This window comes from Marmota monax, unplaced genomic scaffold (genome assembly GCF_021218885.2).
Source record: "Marmota monax isolate L192 unplaced genomic scaffold, Marmota_monax_Labrador192_F-V1.1 WCK01_AAM20220418_F8-fsc00038, whole genome shotgun sequence".
NCBI lineage: Eukaryota > Metazoa > Chordata > Mammalia > Rodentia > Sciuridae > Marmota > Marmota monax.
In genome coordinates, this window is record NW_026692498.1 from 10746413 (window position 1) to 10756870 (window position 10458).

Sequence of the window (10458 nt, forward strand, 5' to 3'; positions counted from 1 at the left end):
TTGGTTACAAAACTCATAATCTAATCATTTCATCCCTGATTATTCTTGCATTGTCTCACACATGAGCTTTTGGGAAATACCTCATATCTAAACCATAACCACCATGGGATCAACTTGGCCCATACCCAGGGTTTTCACTCACTCTCACCTGCCACCTTGGGACTTAAGTGGAAGAATCCAAGAGATAATAGCCCCACAATGTTCCTAAAGGGTAACATTGCTTGTTAACCTTAAAAGGCAATTCCCACTACTTTTTTAGGGGACAGTGATACCCACGAAATGACAATTATGACCCCTGAGTTACACCCAGCTCAATTCCCAAGCTTCACCAGAACTGCCTAAGTAATGACTGCATCTTTCATGTTTTCATTTTTGAGTGTTTATGAGCCAAGGATGGTGTTAGGTAGTGGAAGTAGAGGTTGATGTCCTGAAATATGCTTAAACATATGTCCCCAAGGCTTCCCTGCTGATAAGTTAATGGAAGGACATCAGGGCCAACTTTCAGTTTCCCAGAATCTTCCATAAGGCCCTAAAGAATGGAGAGCTGACTTTTGACTACCCAAGGACCAGAGCCACTGAACCTGGCTTTCAATTCCTAAACAAGAAACCCCCTCCAGAAATTTTTAAACTAAACATGAAATAAGAAGATGAAACAATCAGCCCAGGGTCACACAGATGAGTGATAAAGCTGGCTTTAGATTCTGGCCACGCTCATGCCTCAAAGCCCTTGAGCAAAGACGTTCAACCCTGGCACTTACAAGCCTCATACAAAAACAGGGGTTTCTCCCAGGGGCTGGGGAGGACCGGTTACAGCTGCTTAATGGGTACAGGGCTTCCCTTTGGGGTGAACAAAATGTTTCAGAGCTCAACAGAGGTGACGGCTGCAGCACATTTTGCGTGTACTGAATGCCATGAGTGGAACCATTTAAAATGTTTAGTTTTATGTTGCATGATTTTTTTTTATCTCAATTTAAAGAAGTAAAATAAAAGGATCTCTTCCTTAACAGGCTGGGCACTGTGGCTCCTCTTCACCCTTCTTTGCTAAGTCACTGAAGCTGTTGCTAAAACAGCCAGGAGTTAGCTTTCTAGGACAGACAACTTTTTTTTTTTTTTTTTTTTACTGATTTTTCTCAGTAATCTAGAAGTTTCTAACATGTCAGTGAAAAGTGTTGGGGCTCCGTAGCATCCAGTGGGACCCAATTTTTATCACCCATCTTTTCGTTATTGTAGGAAATTTAAAGGAGGGGAAAAACCCACAAGACCCCTCTGAAAGTACTTTTTACAAAGTATGATATTCACATAGGCTTGTGTGGCTGAATTCCATGGATTCTGTTCAGAATGAGTCAGAAAAGCAGATTCCATTGTTATTACAGAAGAGAAAGACTATAGGTCAAGAGGTTTGGTTCATGGAACCAAACACAGCCATGGGGGAGACTCCTCAGATGAGGGTTATTTAAAACACTGTGCACCAAGAGGGCTGGTTGGCTGGCACTTGTTGCCTAAGGAGAAGGGACAAGGAGTTGGCCTTTGGGAGTGGGGAAACCTTAAATGGCAGAGTGCAGAGGCTCTCCTCTGCATGCCAACACACTCTACTGGCCAAAGTTCTCCCCAGGAAGTTCCTCTGATTACTTCCTTTGGGAGAGGAAGACTAAAGGTCAAGAGGCAGCTTATGGATTTTGGTTCATGGAATAATAAAGGTATATACATATATATATGATTTGATTTTCTATTTCCTCCTGTATTCCACACGTGTGCTTAAGCATCACACACAGGCATATACATTTTAAGTCAGCATTACAGAACTGCTTTCGTTCCTCCACACATTTGCAGCTGCTTTGTTAACCTGGGTGCTCCCTGTGAAGTGCTCCATCTATGAAAAACTTCCTTGACTTTCCCACAAAGATTTAGACACACCTTTATCTGCAATCACAGTTTGCTTTTCATATATTCATGATATGTCCTCAAAGGGTACAAACTTTGTTACCTTTCGTCATATTAAGACACAATTATGTCCTTTTTTAAATATTTTTCTAGTTGTCGATGGACCTTAATTTTATAGATTTACAGGAAGTGCTGAGAATCCAACTCAGTGTCTCATACATGCTAGGCAAGTGCTCTACCCCTGAGCCACAGCCTCAACCCATACAATTATGTCTTGTTATTTCTCTCTCTCTTTTCTAGAACAGAGCAAAATATCTGGAAGATGCCAGATAAGAACTAAATATATCCAGTACGATATATTACTATGTCTTACATTTCATTTCATTTCATTTTGATATATATATATATATTTATAAATGTATTAAACAATTTTGTGATCAATTTTAACTTTTTGTGTGGAAAGCATCATTATTTAGCTAGAGATACATAGACATAAAATGTATGTATAAAAGATTTTATACATATATTATATATATGTATATATATATGTGTATGTGTATATATATATATATATATATATATATATATATATATATATATATATATATATGCGTGTGTGTGTGTATATATATATCTTCTCTTGCAATGTGACTCCAGGGCTCTTCCCATAGGGTCTGTTTCTCCACCCCTTTAACCTGGCCGTGGCCATATGATCTGCTTCAGCCAAAGGTTCATTAGCAAACATGATGAAGCTGAGCTGGAAATCATCTGTGCATTTGGGGGCAACCCCTTTTACTGCTGGGAGCTCTTCTGTCATCACGTGAAAGTGGGCTGTCCACTGGATGATAGGAGGCGTCTGGCAGTCACCCCAGCTGACATCAACACAGCCCTACAGACAGGTGAGAACCCCCTGGTCCAACCAGCCTACAGACATGTGACTCAGGCCATCCTACACCATCCAGCCCCAACCAAGCAAGCCCGAACTGGAACTGCTTAGCTGTCCCATCAAATCTTGAGCAAATAAATACGCTTGTTGTCATGAGTTATTAAGTTTTAGAAAAGCCAACATATATATACACACAGAATATCTCTGGAAAGATCTTTTTGACTGGCTACTGGTATTGTCCAAGGGGTAGGACCTTCTGCATCAGAGGCAGGAATTGGAGGGGAATTTTCACTGTATTCCCTTTTGTGCATTTTGAATTGTGAACCACACAAATGAACCTGCTTTAAAAAATAAACACAACTGCAAACTGTTGATGCTCTAAAGCATGACTTGTGGAGAAGGTAGTTTTACTTCATCAATTATTCTTTTTGTTATTACTTCAAGATGTAACTGAACTGCAAAATCAACATACAGGGTTTTTTGTTCTGGTTTCCTTTCTTGGATGGTCCTAGGACCTTTGTCCTCTAACACAATGAAAGCCTCAGTGCACTGTGGGATGTTTGAGACAACAGTCCAGTCTCTTGTCCCCTCTGCAGAGGCTTGACCTAAGTGCTCGGAACAGTTAATAAATCGATAGCACCAGAGAGCAGTGTCTCATTCACATCTCACCAAGTTTCCTGACTGGAAGTCCACTTCTTGCCGCCAGAGCATGTGCTGCAAGAAGAATGGGAAGAAGACAGCGGGGGCTGAGCTCCCCGTGGCTGCAGGTGATTCAGCTGGAAGTGGGGGGGGAGAAAGGAGGCACTTACCCTCACTCAGTTCAGGAAAGGTTGGACGACAATCTGGCCACGGGGAAGGTGGGGATGGAGGGGCCTCGGTGAGTGCTGCCAGGCTTCTGTCTCCTCGGTTTCTCTTGCGGTCACTTCCTTCTCTCTCCCTGAAGACCAGTTTCTCGAGATGGCAGGGCCTGGAGTTCGCGGCCTGGCTGTGTCAGAGTGCAATGCCACCTCGGGGTCAAACCCCCGAGGAAGAACACACTGGCACCCGCTCCCTGGGTCAGGTCCCCGCCTGGATGGAACCAACTGCGGCCTGGAGATGGACCTCACCTGAGAACAATCCACACATGAGCAGGGAAGGAGACATCTGGGGGACAGTGCTCCTTCCGGAAGAAAAGAGGGGGCTGGGAGAAAACCAGACTCTGAGGGCAGAAAAATAGGGGTTTCCTACAGTCGAGACACACTTGGGTCTGAGTTCTGCTGTTGCCAGCGCTGCGTGACCTTGGGCAGGTTCCGATCTTGCCGAGCCTCTGTTTGGTCATCCGTCATACCCTTGCCGTAGGGTGGCTTTAGGTGTTGATAATATTCCTAGCACCTGCAGCAGGGGCTTCTGCACCAATGGATTTTCACTGTTTTGCTTAGGTCCAGCACCGAGGAGGTCTCCTGAGGAACTTTTTGCAGCACAAAAACTACTTGTACGTAGGGCTGGGGATGTTACTCGGTGGTAGAGTGACAAGGCCCTGGGTCTGATTCCCAGTGCTGCAAAAAAACATCAGCAAAAATAACTCGGACATAAAGTTTCTTCAATGGTGTGGACAAGGGTTCCTCCCCCAAAGGCCTACATTCATGTTAAAGGCTTGGTCCCCAGTCTGTGGCACTATTAGGAGGTACTGAGAACTTGAGAAGGAGCTTTAGAAGGTGAGCCTAGTAGGAGGCCTCAGACCTGCACAGCCTCCCCGACTATCACCATCGGGCCCCAAATAGGGCGTGTAATAAATGATGAACCTACAACGACTCATCACTATAACCCCAAGTCCTCCCTCTATTAGGGTTCCTGCTTAATGTTGCACATTCTGGAGGTTTTGACAAATGTACCAAATCATGTATCCATCCTACAGAAGAGTTTCACTGCCCTAAAAATCCTCTGTGCTTCACCTATTGATCTGTCCCTCCCTACTAGCCCCTAGTAACTATCTCTCTTTTTGGTACCGGGATGGAGCCTCAGGTGCTTAACAACTGAGCCTTTTTATCTTTTTTTTTTTTTAAATTTTGAGCCAGAGTCTTGTTAAATTGCTTAAGGGCCTCATTAAATTGCTGAGGCTGGCCTTGAACTTGTAATCCTCCTGCCTCAGCCTCCAGAGCCACTGGGATTACTTACAGGCAGGCACCACTGCGCCCGAAATCACCTATCTTTTTACTCTCTTCATAGTTTTGCCTTTTCCAGAATGTCATATAATTGGAATCATACTGGCTTTTAGCACTTAACAATACGGATTTGCATTTTCTCCGTGTCTTTTTTCGAGGTTTGATAACTCATTTCATTTCAGTGCTGAATAACAGCCCATAGATACACCACAGTTTGTCCATCCCAACACACCTGCTCACAGACATCTTAATGGTGTTCAGTTCTTAGAGATTATGAATAAACCTGCTGAAAACATGCATTGCAGTTTTTTGCATGGGCATAAATTTACAACTAAAAACAGGAGCACAATTATTTAGCTTTATAAGAAACTACCTGTCTTTCAAAGTGGCTATGCTAGTTTGCATTCTTACCACCAATGAGTGAGAACTCCCGTCACTCTGAATTCTCGTCACCATTTGATTTTGTGGGCGTTTGGGATTTTTGCCCTTCTAACAGGTGCATTGTGGTGGTGTCTTAGTTATAATTTGCAGCTTTTTAATGGCGTGTGATTTTGAGCACCTTTCCATCCACTTACTCGCTATCCGTTGCCGCAGTCTGGCTGGGCACACAATCACGAGCCACCACACAGCTTGTAGATTCAAACAGCAACTCTTTATTCCCGAACTCACACCAGCCATCTACAATCACGTTCTGGGGAAATCCACGTTCTCTGCCCAAATCCACGTTCTCTGCCCAAATCCACCTCCACTGGGCTTCTATCTCCAAAATATATTGTCTGAATCCCGTGAGAACTCAAGGGGAACTCAGGCAGCAGGATACGCCCTATTCCCAGCAGGAATAATCTTAAACCTTAAACCTGGAACCTAAACTGGGAACGCCCTAAACACGATTATCTTAAAACCGGGAACACCCTAATCTGCCTTGGTCCTTGAGCAAGGTCACTTACATTCAATGTCACTGCAACATGTCAGCAACATGGGGTACGCTGGCAAGGAAATTGTCATACCTACTTGGCTAATGGCTCCCAGCATCTCCCCCCTTCTGATTAATTAAACAACAAGCAATGTGGCTTAAGGACCGTGCCTGGTAGGTTGTCCAATTCAACATATGGTTCTTACCCGTCATGGGAAAAACTGACCTTTAGGCGTCAGCCTCCTGTCTTAGGTTGATACCACTGCAATTGAATCATACCCGTCACTGACTACCGGTCCAGCATACAGCCATACTTGTGGATAGGTCTATGCACCAGTGGGGGGGTGAGGTTCTTTGCCTCACCTCTGTTGGCCCCCAAATTTGGCCTTGGTGCCAGTGGGGGATTGAGGTTAATGTGGCTTATGGACCGTGCCTGGTAGGTTGTCCAATTCAACATATGGTTCTTACCCGTCATCGGAAAACTGACCTTTAGGCGTCAGCATCCTGTCTTAGGTTGATACCACTGCAATTGGATCATACCCGTCACTGACTACCGGTCCAGCATAAGCCATTGGCCCCCAAATTTTAGACCATCACTAGCAGAAGGGAGGAGGATACAGAAATGCCACGACACCAAGCCAATTGACGGCTCCTTGGGAAAAATTGCATCACTGGTGACACCATCAGCAAAGATATGCCAGCATTACCACAATTCGCTGCACCAAACGATAGTTACATAGTCCAGGCAAGTTCTGTAAGCAGTTCAAAGCAGAGGAATCTATCAATATGTCATTTCCTCCCAAAATCCGTTTCCTCCCAAAGTAAGTTGACTCTTTGAGCATTACTTGTTGAGTTCTTCACCGGCACTGGGATGGAGATAGGAATTCTGGCAATGATGCTAAAGAGACATTATCCTGAAAAGAATTATTAAATATAATGAAAAGGAAAGGTGAAAGTAAACAAACAGATCTGTTAACCTACTTTAAAAACAATCCTTAACAGCTTTTTACCTAATTTAAATTAGTAAACAAACAGATCTGTTAACCACCTTTAAAAACAATCCTTAACAGCTGTTTACATAATTTAAATTAAACCATTTAAATCACGTGAATAAAAAAAATAATAATAATTCGGATCCATTTTTTCATGAGCGCTCCTCATATAAGAAATATGGACATACGCACATACAGACATACAACACAAAACACAAGAGTGTACACAAACGTACAACACATAAGAAAATAGTAAAGGCCTTGTAGCTTTACCTGGGTGAAATCTCCATTGCAATGTTTAAAAACTCCACAGTCAAAAAATAAAACTGATCAGAAAAACATTAACCTAGGTTTGTATGAGCTCAAAAAATAAAAATAGAACCTTATGATGTGGAAAAATGCAGTAATAAAATAGCTATTGAAAAAAGCATCCTGGTTAATCACTGTCGCAGATGTAAGAATGGCCAAGCTGGAGTTCTGGATATCAGCTGTTATGGATTTGAGTCAAATCATCTTCTTTTCGATCTGTAGAAACTGTTTTAGTTAATCTCTCTGGAATCCAAATGGACTGCTGTTCTCCCTGTGGAAAAACACAAACAGACCCCCGACTCCAGACAATCACTGGGTCAGGACCTTTCCATTGTCCTGTTAGAATATCTTTCCAAAGTACTTTAGGCTTATGTACATTTTTTGGATACATATGCCTTTCCGCAGCACTAAGTCCTGATGAATCCAAATTTAAAAAGTTTAGAGTAAAAAGCGTTATTTTAAGTTTATCTTTGGGGGATATATACCCCCTTCCAATTCCCTCTTTTTGCTTTAATAAGTATATGTCTGTATCTAATAGTTGTCTTAGCTTTTTGCATTTTCTATCTGTGTAATACCTTACTTGACATTTTCAACCATTTTCTATCTTATTTCTATCTTCTAGTTTTTTTTTTTCCTAAGGTTTGTATTTTTACCCTTAGTTGCTTATTTTCCTCCTAGTTTTTTTTTCCTATTTTGTGAGTTTAAAATTATTGTCTTCCTACATCTTTTCTATCTTCCTATATCTTTTTTATCTTTATTCTTTTTAACTTTCTATACTTCTGTCTTTAAAGTTTTTCACTTTAAATTTTTAATCTTCTTTATCTAAATATCTTTTATCCTATTATCTTCCGATTTTTTTTAAAGTAATGCCTTTAAGATTAAGCTTCTTTCCTCCATCATGAAGGCATTTTAACCACCTTTAATTTAACCTTTTAAAGCCTTTTAATTATCATCTATACTGTACTTTTAAATGTACTTTTTCACCACCTACAGCTTCACTCTTTTAAAAGAGGCTTAGATTTTGTTTAAATCGCTTCAATGTTAGTTTACATGGCTGCCCTTCAACCAAAGGCTTCTTTTTTTAACTCCATTGAGAAGCTTTGTCTCAATCTGCCATGTACAAATACCTTTTTCTTCTTTCTTCCTTTCTCAAGCTTTTAAAGTAAGTCTAGTTTCCTCAAAATCTTTTTTAAATGGCATTTTACACCTTTTTACTTTACCACACACAGATTATCTCATCTAGAAACATTTCTTTTTCCTTTAACCTTTTATATTAAAATATATTCCCACATCTTGAATCTTTTTATATCTCTTTTTTAACTGTTAACCCTTTTTATAAATTCACATTTTGAAACAACTCTTATAAAATTTCTGATTTAGACAAATTACTCCACTTCAATAAGATGAAAGACTTTCATGTTTTTTATGATACTATAATACTATAATTGAAACCCAACTGAAAATTTTTCTACTCTTTGTATATAAATTACACATGATAGAATCTTAACACTTAGTAACCTTGTTTTAGCAAAGACACAGACACAAAGCAATATTAAACTTTTTCCATTCACCAATTTATGAAAACACACATAATGTTTAAATATATTACCTTATGGAACTTAATAAGTAAAGAGTACTTGATTTCATATTTAGTGGCTGATATTTTAACACTTTAGCTTTGTAAATTAATCAGATGTCTGTAAAAACCAAGATCTTAGACAAGTGTAGTAAACAGAACTAGCCATCTCTTTCTTGTTGAAGAAAAATCCTTCTACAGGATACCATGATGGTCCCATTGATATACTTAATAACTTGTCTTTAAAAAGCCATGGGCTACATTTTTGTATTGTATCAACATATGCCCTAATTGTTCTTGGTCTTACTGGGGTGCCTTCTTCCTCTAACAATTTCTCTTGCTCGGAGGCGAACAACTTCAAACCTTGAGTCAACCATTTTCCCCAGTTTGCCTGAGAAAGTTCTAGGAACAGGCAACTTGAAATAAAAACAAAATAAATCAAAACAGGAACACATTGTTTTTTGAATTGATCACCCATTCTCTCGTCTTCCCTCAGGGGTGAGCAATTTCACTTACCTCCAAGCTTTAGAAGTTCCACGCACGGGCCACCAAATGCCAATGTCTGGCTGGGCACAAATGCCGCAGTCTGGCTGGGCACACAATCACGAGCCACCACACAGCTTGTAGATTCAAACAGCAACTCTTTATTCCCGAACTCACACCAGCCATCTACAATCAGTTCTGGGGAAATCCACGTTCTCTGCCCAAATCCACGTTCTCTGCCCAAATCCACCTCCACTGGGCTTCTATCTCCAAAATATATTGTCTGAATCCCGTGAGAACTCAAGGGGAACTCAGGCAGCAGGATACGCCCTATTCCCAGCAGGAATAATCTTAAACCTTAAACCTGGAACCTAAACTGGGAACGCCCTAAACACGATTATCTTAAAACCGGGAACACCCTAATCTGCCTTGGTCCTTGAGCAAGGTCACTTACATTCAATGTCACTGCAACATGTCAGCAACATGGGGTACGCTGGCAAGGAAATTGTCATACCTACTTGGCTAATGGCTCCCAGCAATCCGTTTGTCTTCTGTGGTGAGGTGTCTGTTCAGGTCTTCTGCACATTTTTTTTTCTGTCCAGTTTTCAACTTGGTTGTTCAGTGTCTTCTTGTGTTTTAAGAGTTCTCTGGATATTTTAGATAAACCCTTTATCTAATGCCTCTTTTGCAAATACCTTTCTCAAGGCTACAGATTATCCTCTTGACAGTATCTTTTGGGAGTGGAATTTTTCGTTTTAATGAAGTCAATCTTATCAACTCTTTCATAGATCATGTTTGGTGTTGGACCTAAAAGGTCATTGCCAAACCCAAGGTCACTCTTTGTCTTTTGTTAGCTTCGTAGTTTCATAGTTTTGTGTTTTATGTTTGTGATTTATCTTGAATTGATTTTTATAAGAGTTTTAAGGCCTGTGTCTGATTTTTTCATGTAGATGTCCATTTGTTCTAGCACCACTTGTTGAAAAAACTGATATTTCTCTGTGGATATAGCAGTTGCTCCTTTTTTTTTTTTCCTTTGAGTAACGGGGATTGAACTCAGGGGCACTTGACCACTGAGCCACATCTCCAGTCCCATTCTGAACTTTATTTAGAGACAGGGTCTCACTCAGTTGTTTAGTGCCTCGCTGTTCCTGAGGATGGCTTTGAATATGGGATCCTCCTGCCTCAGCCTCCTGAGCTGCTGGGATGATAGGCGTGTGCCACGTACTTGCTTCTCTGTCAAAGATTAGCTGACTGTATTTGGGTGGGTCTGTTTCTGG

The 10458-nt window shown here is 41.0% G+C and overlaps 1 long non-coding RNA gene across 1 annotated transcript; it reads right to left on the reverse strand.

Annotated features, from left to right (window-relative positions):
• Positions 1 to 3135: 3135 nt before the first annotated feature.
• On the reverse strand, positions 3136 to 4767 carry LOC131424210 (uncharacterized). Its single transcript, XR_009226883.1, has 2 exons — positions 3577 to 4767; positions 3136 to 3481 (listed from the first exon to the last, which is right to left on the reverse strand). It is a non-coding gene; the product is annotated as an uncharacterized LOC131424210 (long non-coding RNA).
• Between the last annotated feature and the right edge of the window lie 5691 nt (positions 4768 to 10458).